Below are 13,780 nucleotides of genomic sequence, written 5' to 3' on the forward strand. Positions count from 1 at the left end.
AGATACATGCCTCACTTGGACAAACAGGTCTGTGCCTCCTACCGGCGAATATTTATGTGCACAGAAATTATGCTTGAAAATCAGTCTTCATGCTAAAGAGAGCTCATCTTAGGAAAAAAAGGAAGAGTATGAAATGTGTTATGCAAAATGTGCATAGAATATAATTGATTATTGATAGATGAAAACAACTTGTGATTAAAAATATGTTTGCAAGTGAGGAGTTTCACAATTATTTCATATTAATAATTATTTACAATTATATATATATATATGTATATATATATATATATATATATATATATATATATATATATATATATAATTATTCATTTATTTAATACTGCATAGCAGTATTAATCCATGTACAAAAGGGTAGTACAAACCAGGGGTCTGATGTCCATAGTTCTTCCTCCTCAGTCTCTGCAGAAGTAGTTTGATCACGTGTGCGTAGATCAGATGTGGCAGCGTATAAAACATCTGTTTGTCCAAGTGAGGCTGCCATAGATAGCTGTCCAAGATGACACTGCTTGCACATGCACAGAACTGATCGGGCAGGCGGCAGGGATTGGGTAACAACAGGCCTCAAGAAGTAAAAGTCAGGAACTATTTTTGGGAGTGAGTGATCTGTAGTTGCTGTTTTTGCTTTAGGATATTGACACTTATACACCCCCTCCCCCCACCAAAAAAAAACAAAACACTTTTCAATAAGATGATTTCATGTCTGAACAGGCAACAAAAGGTGTAAAAGACAGACGTTTAGCAGACATTTTTTGGCAGACATTGTGTGAAATGGTAGATGATGAAGCAACCACAGCAGTGCTGGGATCTGTTTGGATATGGTTGAAAATCTACACTGTTTTTTGTCTGTGAGTCTCACGAGGCACCGTCTCCGCCAACTTTGAAAACTGCCAAGAGAGCATAAAATCATCCGGGGAGACGGTGACAGGTTTGAGCTGTGTTTGTATAAGTTTACAGCCTGCAATGAGCATTTTGTGCAGAGTAAATAATTGGTCTTCCACCCTTGGATTTTGGGAGCCATTATGCCTTTTGAATTCTTGTCATAGCTTGTTTGCTCGTGTATTTTTAGGGTTTTTTTAAAAAGCATGATTTTGTGTGTATGTCTGTGCATTTGGGCTTTTACACTACATGTGTGTGTCCACCTGTCATCTTTAAGTACATTTGAATGAAGCATATAATCTCTTTTTTGATGGCGCTTTTGTTCACCCATCACATCTTATTCTCTACTCTGACGTGTGTGTGTGTGTGTGTGTGTGTGTGTACACGTGCTTTTATGTAATGTTATTTTGTGTGTGCATGTTTCTGATCATTTGTGAATATGGATTGTTAAGTACTTTCTTGCCCAAGTCTGATATGCCCCGTCCTCTTTTGTCTGTCTCACGTAAAACCTGAGATGGCGATTTGTGTCCTTCGTACCGCTGTTTTTTCTCCTCTTCCTCCCTCCTTCCAAACACATTGCAAATTCAATCCATTCTTCGGAGCCGTATGTTGACGCGTTTGGCACCGGCAAAAATTGCTTTCTTGCCGTGTCGCTCAGAAAGGTTCTGTTGTGACAAATCTGACAGTGTGACTGAACAGCTGAGTGGTTTGCTGGCTGTTTGTCATTTGACTAGGTGACAGACTGATTGACCGTCTGCTTTGTTGACAGAGTGATTGGCTGGATATAAATCTGACTGACTGACTGTCTGTCCGTCTCGAGTCACTGACTGGCTGTCTAGCAGGCCGAGAGACTGGTCACGTAGCCAGCTTTCTCTCATACCCCGCTGGTTTGACTGCAGCTGGATGCAGTGGCCAAGTCATCAGGTTCTGACTCTGTATGTATTTGTCAGGTCACATATGGACTGTTGTAAAGACAACACAGTGACAGAGCAATACCAAGCTGTTTTGGGTCACAGAGGTCATATTTGGGTCATGTTCTATTTTGGAGGTGAGGACTTTTCTGTCATCCAGAGAAAAGCAGGATTTTCTTTCTTCTTCATCCCATTAATAGCTGCCTTTCTCTGGGCACTCATCATCTGTGACTCCTTAACTGGAGTTTGATATAAAATTATAATTGCATTAGTAATTTCTGTCTGGGTCAACGGCAGTTCAGATTTGACATGCCAAACTTATTCCAACTTTTGCAGAAAATGGCAAGTTCATGTATTCCATCATTTATAGTTAGAAGCTGATTGAGAAAAAAGTCTTAAAGAAGTAAGTTTATCAGTTACTCGCCCCCTGCTATGTCAAATTTGTTGACATAACTTTGCTTTTCTTGCCTACCTCTGAAGTAAACGAAGAACCCAAAAGCAGAGAAAATTCTTCTTTAGTATAAGTCTCATTTATTGAGTCATAAGCTGGTACTTTCCAATCACATACATTTTTGCAAAACTAGTTTGAAGCACTTCTACATAATTAGTCTCGCGCACAGAAAAGTAGAGCGCCACAGCAACTATAGGGATGAGAATTGAAAGATTGTATTAATACAAAGGCCTTTGTCAATTCTACACATTGGTATGATTTTTTTATTGATTCCTGATCAGTTTTATGTGCAGAAAAAATAGGCCTACATAGGTTTTCTGTGTTTTATTATCTCTGAGCCTGAACAAAGTGTAGATAAAATGAGAGAATATTTTTACAGCATTTGTTTTCATTTAGGTTCTCTTAGTCAAAGAAAAGAAAGTTTTAAACCTGACTCTGTGACACTGATGTTATTATAGCAGGATATTTAACCTCGGTAACAGACATGCACGTGTGGACAGAGTGTCAAATACACGGCATTCCTGGACTATAAACCCATGTTGTGTACAAAGATGTTTCGGCAAATTGCTTCCACCTTTACTTGAAATGATAATTTTACAGACATGACAAGCATTACAAGTGCTGTGTGTTAATGTGGGACATTTTTTAATCTCTGCCATGACTCCTTCTTGTTGCAAGTTTCCAGTGTAGAACATTAGTTTCATGTCAGTGTTTTGCAAAAAAAAACTGTCAGAAGGTTTTAGGTAAGGTTTTAGCCAGAATTCAGAGGATTTTATTTTGACCAAATTAAAGACATCATCACCATAAAATAATACACTAAAGGCACAAATTGGTGCGCAAAATTTACTATAATGCAGGAAATTAAGTGTTGGATGCTCAAAATCTTCTGGTGGAGGATCCCTAATCTCACCTTTTCATTTGTGTTTCCCCACTGTTGGAACAAAACCTGAGACAGAGTCATATTTTTGGCCTTATTGCTGCTGTTCAGGGAAGCAAGAAAATCAAAATTTCCTTTACAAATTCAAGGTACCATGGGGTACGTTACAGATACACAAATGGTTATTTTGTGTTGAATTATTCCTTTAAAGCCTTTAAATGTACTACTACAGTTTACAGTATTTGCCCACGTCAAAGCTGAGGGAGTGCTTCTTCCACTTAAGCCAAAGAAAGATAGCAATCGACTTCATCATCCCCTCTAACCTCTGCAGTCAAAGTCAAGGTGCTCCCCCAGCGTGCCGTCTCTTTAGCCTTCCCTCCTCTCATTCTCCTCCTCTTCTATCCTTAAAAGCCCCATCTTCCCAGCTCTTTTTACAGCATTCACTCTCGCTATCCTTTATTTATTTTTGTCCACACTACGGCTTCTTTTAGCTGACTGTATCTTTTATTTACACATCTCTCTGCTCTTTCACTCCTTTTTAATCTTTCCTCCTCACAGTCTTACATTCACAGGCTCAATTTTTTTTGGCAGTCATCTTCTACCTTCTCTTTTAGACTGTTGGTTTTAGCAGAGGAGTGGGAAAGGTAAAGAAGGTCAGTGTAGAGATAAATGGAGCTTGTATCAGTCTGGCATCTCCTCCCTTCCAGATTGGTTTCCTCCTGTCCTCTATAGTCACACCGATGCATAATTCATCTCTCCCTCGTTGTCTTTAATTGTCGATTTTTGCTGCCCTCTTTACCCTCTCTGCATCCTTTCTTGTCTCATTTTTGGCTGTTTCTTTTTGTTATTACTATCTGCTTGTCATCTCACTCAATCACCGTTTTTGCTCTGTCTTCCTTCCTTTCTTTTCAAGTTTTGACCTTCAATCTCTCTGTCTTTATTGACTTCCTTTTTTCCTTTTTCTTATTCTGTTTTTCTTAATCTCCATGCAAAGTTGCACAAAACAATTAAGGCTAAGAAGTGACTACGGAAAATGGGTGGAAAGCATATAAGTTAAAATGTGTGTTTGTCCACGTCTTTGATCCATGCTTGCAAATAGCAACAGATGGGTAAGACCTGGTTGCTATCAAAACATTGTGCATTTGAGTGTCACACAGGTGCATTAGAGATTCATAATCATGCAATTAATTTCTATCAGCTGTGGATAGATGTTTTTGTTTTTTGTTTTTCTTTCTATGAAATCTGTGGGTTGTGAAAATATGTGAAAACAATGTAAAAGTGTTAAGAAGACTTGCTGTGCTAAGAGGGTGATAATGAAGATCAAGAGAATTCCAGTTTCATTAAGCGCATCTGTGCATTTGTAATAATGTGCATGTGAAGTTGGCTGCAAAACACACAGTCAAACTGGGAAGCACCAAAACTTAGTTAGCTTATCTGCTGAGCGGGAAATTTCCTGAAAATTAATGGATGCTATCTTGGGGTTCTACAAGAAGCTCTTACGATATATCAGTGGTTCAGATTCCCAAAGCCAGTGTGTGGCTGTAGCCTCAAAGTCTTTTTTTCTTCCGTGTGTATGTGTGTGTGCGGTCTGTACCCAGATTTATTCCCTATTGCACCATCATCATTACTCTCATTCTCTGTTAGTGCCCTAATTTTGAGCTTGACTCTGTTTATTGCAACCTAATGTTTGGTTTTGTCATAAAAAATGACACCAGCACTTTCCCATCTGCAAAACAAACTGTCTTTGTAGCTGAACAGTACACTGCACTCTCTCCACACACTCACATGCACGCGCGTACACACACACACACAGACTACACAAGTGTTTCAGCTCCTGAATTGCTCCTAACAAATGAGTGTAAATAAGGCTGTTTAGGTGTAAGTGTGGTGCTTCATCATTTTTCTGCAAGAATAATTATTGGACTCTTGGTTGTTTTTTTTTTTTTTTTTGTTCATTTCCACTCAATGCAGTACCGGCTGGCTGGTTGAATTATGCATGTTTGTTTGTTGGTTTCATTACAGAAGCAGATGTCTCAGCTGGAATAATGGAGGATGTTAGAGTGTTATTACGGTGTGGTTTTTATTTTTTTCTCCTCTGGTGGGAGAGACGATGAACACTTTGGGGTTTTTCTGCTCAATATGAATGAAATCTTCAGACACCGCTGCGTAGAGAAGGGGTCAGGGATGGGACTGATGTTGTGCTGCCAATATGGCTCCAGCCTCATTTCCGTGTCTCTGCTCTCTATTTCTCTGTCATCTCATCCCTGAACTTTAGGCATAATGCTGTTTCATCCAGAATTTCACATATGAATAGACCTCATTTCTCTACGCTAACACATAATTTAACAATGTGACGAAGGCTGAAACACAACTACTGTACATTTCTTAATTTGAGAGTCTGCAACAGAAATGAACACCAACACAGACGATATCAGTATCATCTGGTGAGCAGCAACTGCAAACTTACACTTTCTAATAATGTGATTTATATGATAGTTTAAAGCCCCTATGGGAATTTTTTCCACTTCCGTCAAACTGATGCAATAAGGCCTTGGTGACCTTTAATACCCTGCTCTCACTCCTTCAAACCTTGTAAAAACTGTAATTGTATTTTTGTCATTCCAGCTGTGAGGCAGTGGCGCCCCTATTTGTGGCTGTCTTTAAGAGGTGGTGGCGCGCTCATTTTTGTAAAGCTAGAAATCTTGTAAAACAAGACAAGGCATCCACCGGTATTACTCATTTTGGGGGCTTAATTATGCTTTGAATTTAAGCTACATTATGATGAGGATGGGTCTTTTCAAAAAGGTCCCATGAACATGAACACTCACATTAATAAATCTAAATGAAAATAAATTCTACGGGTAACTGTGAGTTTCCCCTTAACTTAGGACACTTTGTTCCTAAAAAATACATCTTTTATTGAAAAGGATAACCAGCCTATATGAAGAATGACAAATTGCCTAACATCCACACGCAATTCCCACAACACAATGTTTTCATGACTTTTCAGGAACCAATAATAAAATTTCCATGACCATTTACAATGTAAAACACAAATATTTCTCGATCTCAAAAATACAGTTCAAACTAAAAGTAGTAGTGGAGCACAAAAACAACATGTTGGCAGATATCGGCACATATTAGAGCTAAGTTATGTTGACAGCTACAGAAAAATAAGTTTGCCATTATGTTACATTACATGAAAGGTTTTCCACAGAAGATTATTGTCACAATTAATTTCCAAAAATGTTATCTGTACAACTTTTGGCCACTGCACATCAGATAACAAATAACATTAATTGCAAAAATATAATCAAATTCAGTGATGACTTTGGTTTTGATGTGCCACCCCAAGATTTTTCAGTGGCCCCTCTGACTACTCCTATGAAACATTTCTAGGGCTGCCACTACTGTGAGGAAATTTGCGTGTTACAGCATAATATATATCTACGCTGAATCTACATAGTCTTAATTGCAGCCCTGCTTGCACAGTCCAAATCCCAACTTGCTCAAAGCATTAAATAAACTTCTCTAATATGTCTGCTCCTGTTATCTCCATCTGCACTTTAATTCTAAGTTTCACCTCCCTCTTTCAGTTGCCTCAAGGCTTAAAAGACCTTCTTCAGCCCGTCTCCTTGATCATCATCATCTCCCTCAGGCCAAGCCTAAGCCCAAACGTGTGTTTGAATTTTGTGTTTTGCTTGATAAACTTACAGTGCACGTAAAACAGATGCTTAAAAATGCCTCCAATAGGTAACAGATTGCTTTAGGCGGGGACTTTGCAGATACCTGATTTAAGTAAGATGTCTGATTTCACTAAAAAAGATGCGCTTTTACTTTGAAAATAAAAGCAAATGATATGAAGGAAAAATCTATGACTGTTGTTTAATCATAACCAGCTTCTCCTCAGAATAAATGAAAATAAGAACTTTCACACTCCCAGATCCTCACAGCTGGTTTAGTTCCCAGTCCAACACTCAACACTTGTCATCTTGATAACTGTCTACTTTTAAATGGCATCTAGCCTGAGGTGAGAGGAATCCTCACAGACACCACAGATTTTAAAGAGGTAAACAATCAACAGAGTTTCTGTGAAGTACTGATTTCCTACCAAATTTGCATGATGTATTTTAATGTTTTCTGTCACCAGCTGTGACAATGTCTCACTCATAGGAAGTTGTGTTTGCCAGATGTGTCTCAAAACAAACAAAATTTTGAGTAAATGGGAGTATTAAAACCTGAACAGACATGGTCATAATCGGGAGACGATTTTACCAACTCAAAGGGGCCCTTAACAGCTATAGATTTACTTATGTATTTATTAGGATTTAGGTATGACACATTTAAATGTTACTATGTTACCTCATTTGTAGCATTTGTAGCATTTATTTTGGTGCAATACATGCACTGAAATCACGGTACAAGGTAAAGGTAAAAGGTAGATTTATTGTCATTTTTCTTAAATGTAGTTTAAGAAGAAATTAAATTGAAGTTGATCCCAAATCCCGCTACAACTGACAAAATATAAACAACAAGAAGTCCACATTGGAAGGGAGGGATGGTGGACAGTGGACACCATACTTTCACCCAGGACTCTGCAGTTTGTGTCCTGTTTGAACTAAAATTCGATATATAAAATATATTTTGTTGATAATGCTTAATTTTCACCCATTAAATTATAAATGTAGGACTATTAACAGAGTATTTTTGCATAGTTTTCTATCAAAATACTTTTTCTGCCACTGCTAATAACAACAGTCTCAGTTACAGAAATGGTAATGCACCACAGCAGCCAATGGCTCCCACATTATTTCATCCACCCCTCTTCACAGGGTCCATGATATACTGTCTACAGTCATATTATTTGTATGCATTCTGAAGCTATACTTTATTGTAAGATAAGACTACTGACCATCAACAAGCAACAATTATTATCAGGTCATTCCTAAAAAAATGTATTGCTGTCATTCTAAAAAATACAGTATGAGAGCAATGTTTAAAATGTGTGATACCTACCACTAAAGCCATACCTACATGAACACAAAGTGCAAAAGGAACGCACGCTTAGCTGTTTGGAGCAGTCAGTGTAGTAGATAGTGTGCCCAGCGGGACCCTGGCCGACATCGCCTCTCCATCCCAGCGTCTTCCTTTATGTCTGGGTCACAGACTTCTCCTCCTCCTCCTCCTCGCTAGTTGAAGGCCACAGGACTCCCTGGTGGTTTGTAATGAGCTGCGGAGTCAGCAGCTTCTACTGCACACACACAGAAACGTGTACACACATTGACACGCACCCGTGTCTCAGACCAGGCACACAGTAGAGCATCTACAGCATGAACAAACACACAATGTGCAATGTGCATGCATTATGCCTAACAGACATTTACACAGATCCCCTTACCTGTAAAACAACGTTCTGGCACATTGTGTCTATGCACATTTGTGCACACACTTGTGTTGAAGTGCAGCCTTGTGGAGGCATGATTAATGAAGCAGCAAACAAGGCCACACTGAGCCACAGCCTCCTCAAGCTCCTCTGCTTCTGTGCTTTCTGTTCTCTGTCTCTTCAGTCGTTGGTTGACTCCACATATGCTGTTACACTGCCTCTGTTCTTCACTCTGTTTCTTACAACTCTCTTTTTAACTGCAAAAAACTCTACTGCAACCTGAAACTATGGATTTCCATAAACACTCACACTGCAGCCTACGACTGGGAACACAGTTATAAAGCAGCAGCCTACAATGTATGAAGAGCAGTAAATCAATGCACTAGTTTCACCAGTTTTGTATCTTGTTGATTGATTGATAGATCTAACTTAGCTTGTTTCATCTGCCTTCAGAAAAGGGATTGTTATTGCATAAAAGTAGCTCAAAACTCTAAACAGTATTATGGAATCTATTTTGGGTTTGTGTCTGTCCTCTGGTGACTGTAACGTTAATGCTAACTGAGAAGAAGAAGGGCTTCCTCATACGTCACTTTAAATCCCTACCTCAAAACTAGCTGTTACCGTTTTGTATAATGTTTAACAAATTAGCACCCCACAAATGACGTTATGTACTTACCTTTAAGTTACGTAAGGATAGGTTTTGGCAAGTAAAGTTAATTTTGGTAGGTGTAGAAAAAATGAACCATGGTGGAGTTGCTGTGGGGTTAGGCAAGTAAAGTTATGTAAATTAGATTTAGGAAAAGAAACATGGTGGTGACTCAAGGGTCATGCAGGTCTAAACATCGGTCTCCTGTGTCAAGGTTCTGTTTTGTGACACATCAACAACCCCGGCTATTATTCGCTTCAACTACTGAACTTAACAGGCTTATATTTGGGACATCTTTATGAGACAGGCTTTTGTTTCCCTTCACACAAAATGATTGTTTATTTAAACCTCTCTTTTTTTGCATCCTTCTTGTTTACTATGCCGGTATTACTGTCTTCTTTGGTGCTCACAGCTTCAGTAAAATGAAATGCACAGTCTAAGAAGCTAACTAATGTTAGCGCCAGCAGGTAGCCAAAAACCCGGTTTAATACACCCAAAGAACTTCTATAAAAATGAACTGTATGGCAACCAGACGGCTGTTTACTGGTCTGGGCTAGTAAAAGGGACTGGGCGTTTCAATGGGACTAGGCTTATTTTGACCTATTATGATAAGTGGGTTATAGACAAATGACTGGCTCAAAATTATATGGGATATACACAAATTTTGGTGCATTACCTTTCATAGGAAAAAGCACTAACAGTGCATGAGAGCAGCACAGCAATATGCAACCCTATCGCCAAAATATACATTATACTTTTCTGCAAACTACTGATATCATTCGTACATTTCATATGTAGTGATATTTAGAATCTTTAAATTTAATTTTAATATTTTGGCAATGCTATGATTAATGTGTAGTTGGGTTTAAGCACAAAAAACACATGGTTAGGGTTAGGAAAACATGTTTTGGCTTAAAATACCCAGTTTGTCTTCCACAAACACAGCAAGAAAAGAATACCTGCTCTTCATGGCCTTAAACTTCTTGGCAGCCAGCATACCAAGGCGTCACACAATCCAGCAGCCCCTTCTCCACTTGATGATCAACTCAGCTGAGGATATTAGATTTCCTTGGTTATACGTCAATACCGGTAATGATGAACCTATGGGGAACATACACACAGATACATACACACAGTTATTATAGTATAGGAATGGGCATGGGAAAAAAGCCACTAATAAAACATGATACGCAGAGAGCACATGCTTGCAAATAGCAGAGCCTAACACAAGTTGTATCAGTTTAACTGTAACATTTTATCAATTTCCTCTGCAGTCATGAGTGCATGTTCTCTCTCCGTCCACAGAGGGCAGTAAATGATGCCATCAGCTAAATCATTTAATGAATACATGTCAGTGTACACATCCTTATGTAGAAAACTAATGATCAAGCTGTTGAAATAAGCACTGTGTTGAATGTTTTTGTACAAATTTCTTCTATCCTCCACCTGTCTTTAGCACTCTCTTTCTGTGGCACAGTGACACCTGCTGACCAACGGAGGAACTACACACCAGTGGTTTAAAGAAACATTAATCATGCCGCAGACAATATATTCTAGCATTTCCCCACTCACACACACTCAAGCATATGCAAATACACACACACACACACACACACACACACACACATACACGCACGGTACGCAAACTTCACACTACCATAAAGAGACAAAAACAAATTTATCTTTTCTGAGACTCTCATGAAAAAAAAGAATATGCTGCAGATAAAAACTGGGATTCATTTTGTGCTTCTGTTTACCTTCTTCGCCTAAGCAGGAAATGGTATTCCCACATTGTTTAAATAGGCAGTGTGTGAAATCTCAGCCATCTGTGCTTTATTGAATTATAACTGAAATGGTGCCGCACTCCTTTGGTGTCAGGCAGGCCTGTGCAGGGAGGATGAAAAGACAAAGCGAGAGCATCAGGTGGGTGGCACGGTGCCTTGGTGACCTGTCACCTCTGATAAAATTCAATGCCTGTCGAAAAATACTGAAATTCATATAAGAATGACATCAGATGGCTGCACAGTAAAGACAGCAGAAAAGCAGTGACAAACACTTACTGTTGGTATACCCACACCATCACGTACACAACTGGCCATAAAGAAACACACAGCAACACGAACTACGGAGGAATCATTCAATTAAATCATTCTGCGGGGATATATGCTGCACTTTTAATAGAGTTTAGGAGAAACTGGAGAAGACTTTTAGCTTGCAAAGCAGATATTAGACACAGCCACAGCTGAATATGACTATATTAGGTTAAACAAGACAAAAAAAAGAGCAGCAGCATCACTGTGATCAAAGCAATAAAGCCTGAGATCAAATAAGATTTTCAGCCTAGGGAGAAGAGTTGTAATATTGTTGAGATTTTTATATTTTAAGTTATCAAACATCATCAACACACACACTCATACACAAACACACAAATAGAAAAAGCAAGCATGGCCATGATCTAACCAATAGAGGATGCTGTTGCTCTTATATGCTTTAGGCTGCTGCAGAGAATAGTATGCTGTAACTGTCTATTTCTGTTTTTCTGTCTTGTTATTGCTATACATTTACACTAAGAAATGAACCGCAATGAATATTTAGTTTTAGCCTATTTCAGCTTCTCAGCATGCTTCATTAAAACATGTATCTAATATGTCTGACATTAACAACGCACAGAAGAACACTTCACACATCTATTTCAGAACAGGTGCACAGGAGAGGGACAAGCAGGACACCATTTGCAGACAAATTCCCACACTGTCTAACAAATTTATTGCGACTTGCTAGACCAGACTAACAGTGTGACAGTTTGCGAAAGGTTGTCTGAAAACTGACATTTACTATGTAAACTCCATGGGGAAAAAAGTACTTAAGTCCTTTCATTGTAAAAGAAGCAAAAACCTCTTGCTTTATTGTATTTTCGTCTTAACCTGTTTTTTATGCCAGTCACTTGTATGAATATATGCATTTTGCTTTACGTGGAAAAATTTATAAAAGTTTTGTGTCTAACTTATGAATATAGTGTATTTCTTGTGAGACAGTGGCACTGCTAGTGTTTTAAACAAGAAGCCTTGGTTCATGAAACTGGAAAAATGATCTGTAGATGAAAGGATGACTTGTTCGAGCACCGACATACCAAGCCGATGGTCAATCCATTGTTATTGTTTAGACGTCTGTGAGCGTCTGTTGCCCTAGTTTTTGCAGTGTAACCATCATCGATTGGCACTTATCGACCCTTGTTGGGTGTTTATTCAGCCAATTCAGCATGTTGAATTGGCACTGGAGACAGTGAAGCCCATCAGTGATTAGAGTTATTCTGATTGGCAGTTTAGCTCAGCTCACAAGAGGAGAAATGAAAGTGAGGAAGGCAAACACGCAGCTTAAGTCAAGAGGTTGCGAGATCAAAACTAACTTCTATTTAGTAAAAAAATAAAATAAAATTCAGCTATTGAGCTCTTTAGCAGAAATGGTTTGTCATTGCTTGTGCTATTGTTCACTAACAGACAGGAAATAAAATTTAATCTTTCAACAATGAGTTGTATTGTTTATGTGCTAACAGACTAATTAGCATCTAGAATCAATCCTGTTATTCAACAGGTTTCCCTTTTTGAACGACAAATACAGACTACTGATGCCTGTTGGGATGGAGTGTTATTTTCTCTCACAAAGGCGTAGAATGCATATGCTAGTTGGTCGTAGTCTTTGCGGTTTGCTCAGAGGCAACTTTTTGGTTAAGACACAGTCACTGTGAGGCAATACAACACTTGGCCTTTGTTGTCACTAGTTCTTTGATGTCGGTCTGGTGTGTCTGGGCCTTTAAAGATGCCGTATATAACTCTGGAGAAAGATAGTTGATTGCAACCAACCCTTAGGGCTGGTAGTCGGACCAAACCACCAACCCAAAGTGTCGAGACTTGACAACCTTGGAATGAGACTCAACAATCAACTATCTTTCTCCAGAACTACATGCAGTACCTTTAATGTTCAGTCCACTGCTCACTATCTCAGACCACTCAGAGCTGACCACACAACCATATTGTTATGGTGTGTGTGTCTTTACGTTTGTGTGTGCATTGCAAGGCTTTTTACACTGCATGAATATTGGTACGTTTCTGTGTATGAGTGTACACGCATGGGCACAGGCGTCTAAGTGAATCCATTTGCACATATCTGTTTGTTTTGATTTTGGATCATTGCGAAATGTAAAAACACTCAGCTGGAAGAAAGAGAGAGAAAAAACAATTAAGATTAAATAATGATCATAATAAGATTCCTGAATACCATTTAAATACTTAATAACCATGCACAGAACCCCAATCTGCTCCAGTGAAGCTACTCAAATGACAAAATACATGACTGTGGGTGTTCTGGGTAGCTTCCAAGAATATGCAGAAAGGTTTAACTGGCTAATTAGATACAACAGAGCAAATGTCAAAAATATGAACAGAGAAGTAAGAAGAATAATAAGAACATCTTTGCAAAAACAACGTCTCGTCTAATTGAAAGTTGTTTCCAGTGTAATTTGACCACCTGTCACTACAGTCTGATAAACACTTGTTTTCTCACAAGAGAACAAAACAGGCCGAGATGATGCAGTGGCCTGCCTACTGCATTCACTTAT

This window comes from Plectropomus leopardus, chromosome 22 (genome assembly GCF_008729295.1).
Source record: "Plectropomus leopardus isolate mb chromosome 22, YSFRI_Pleo_2.0, whole genome shotgun sequence".
NCBI lineage: Eukaryota > Metazoa > Chordata > Actinopteri > Perciformes > Serranidae > Plectropomus > Plectropomus leopardus.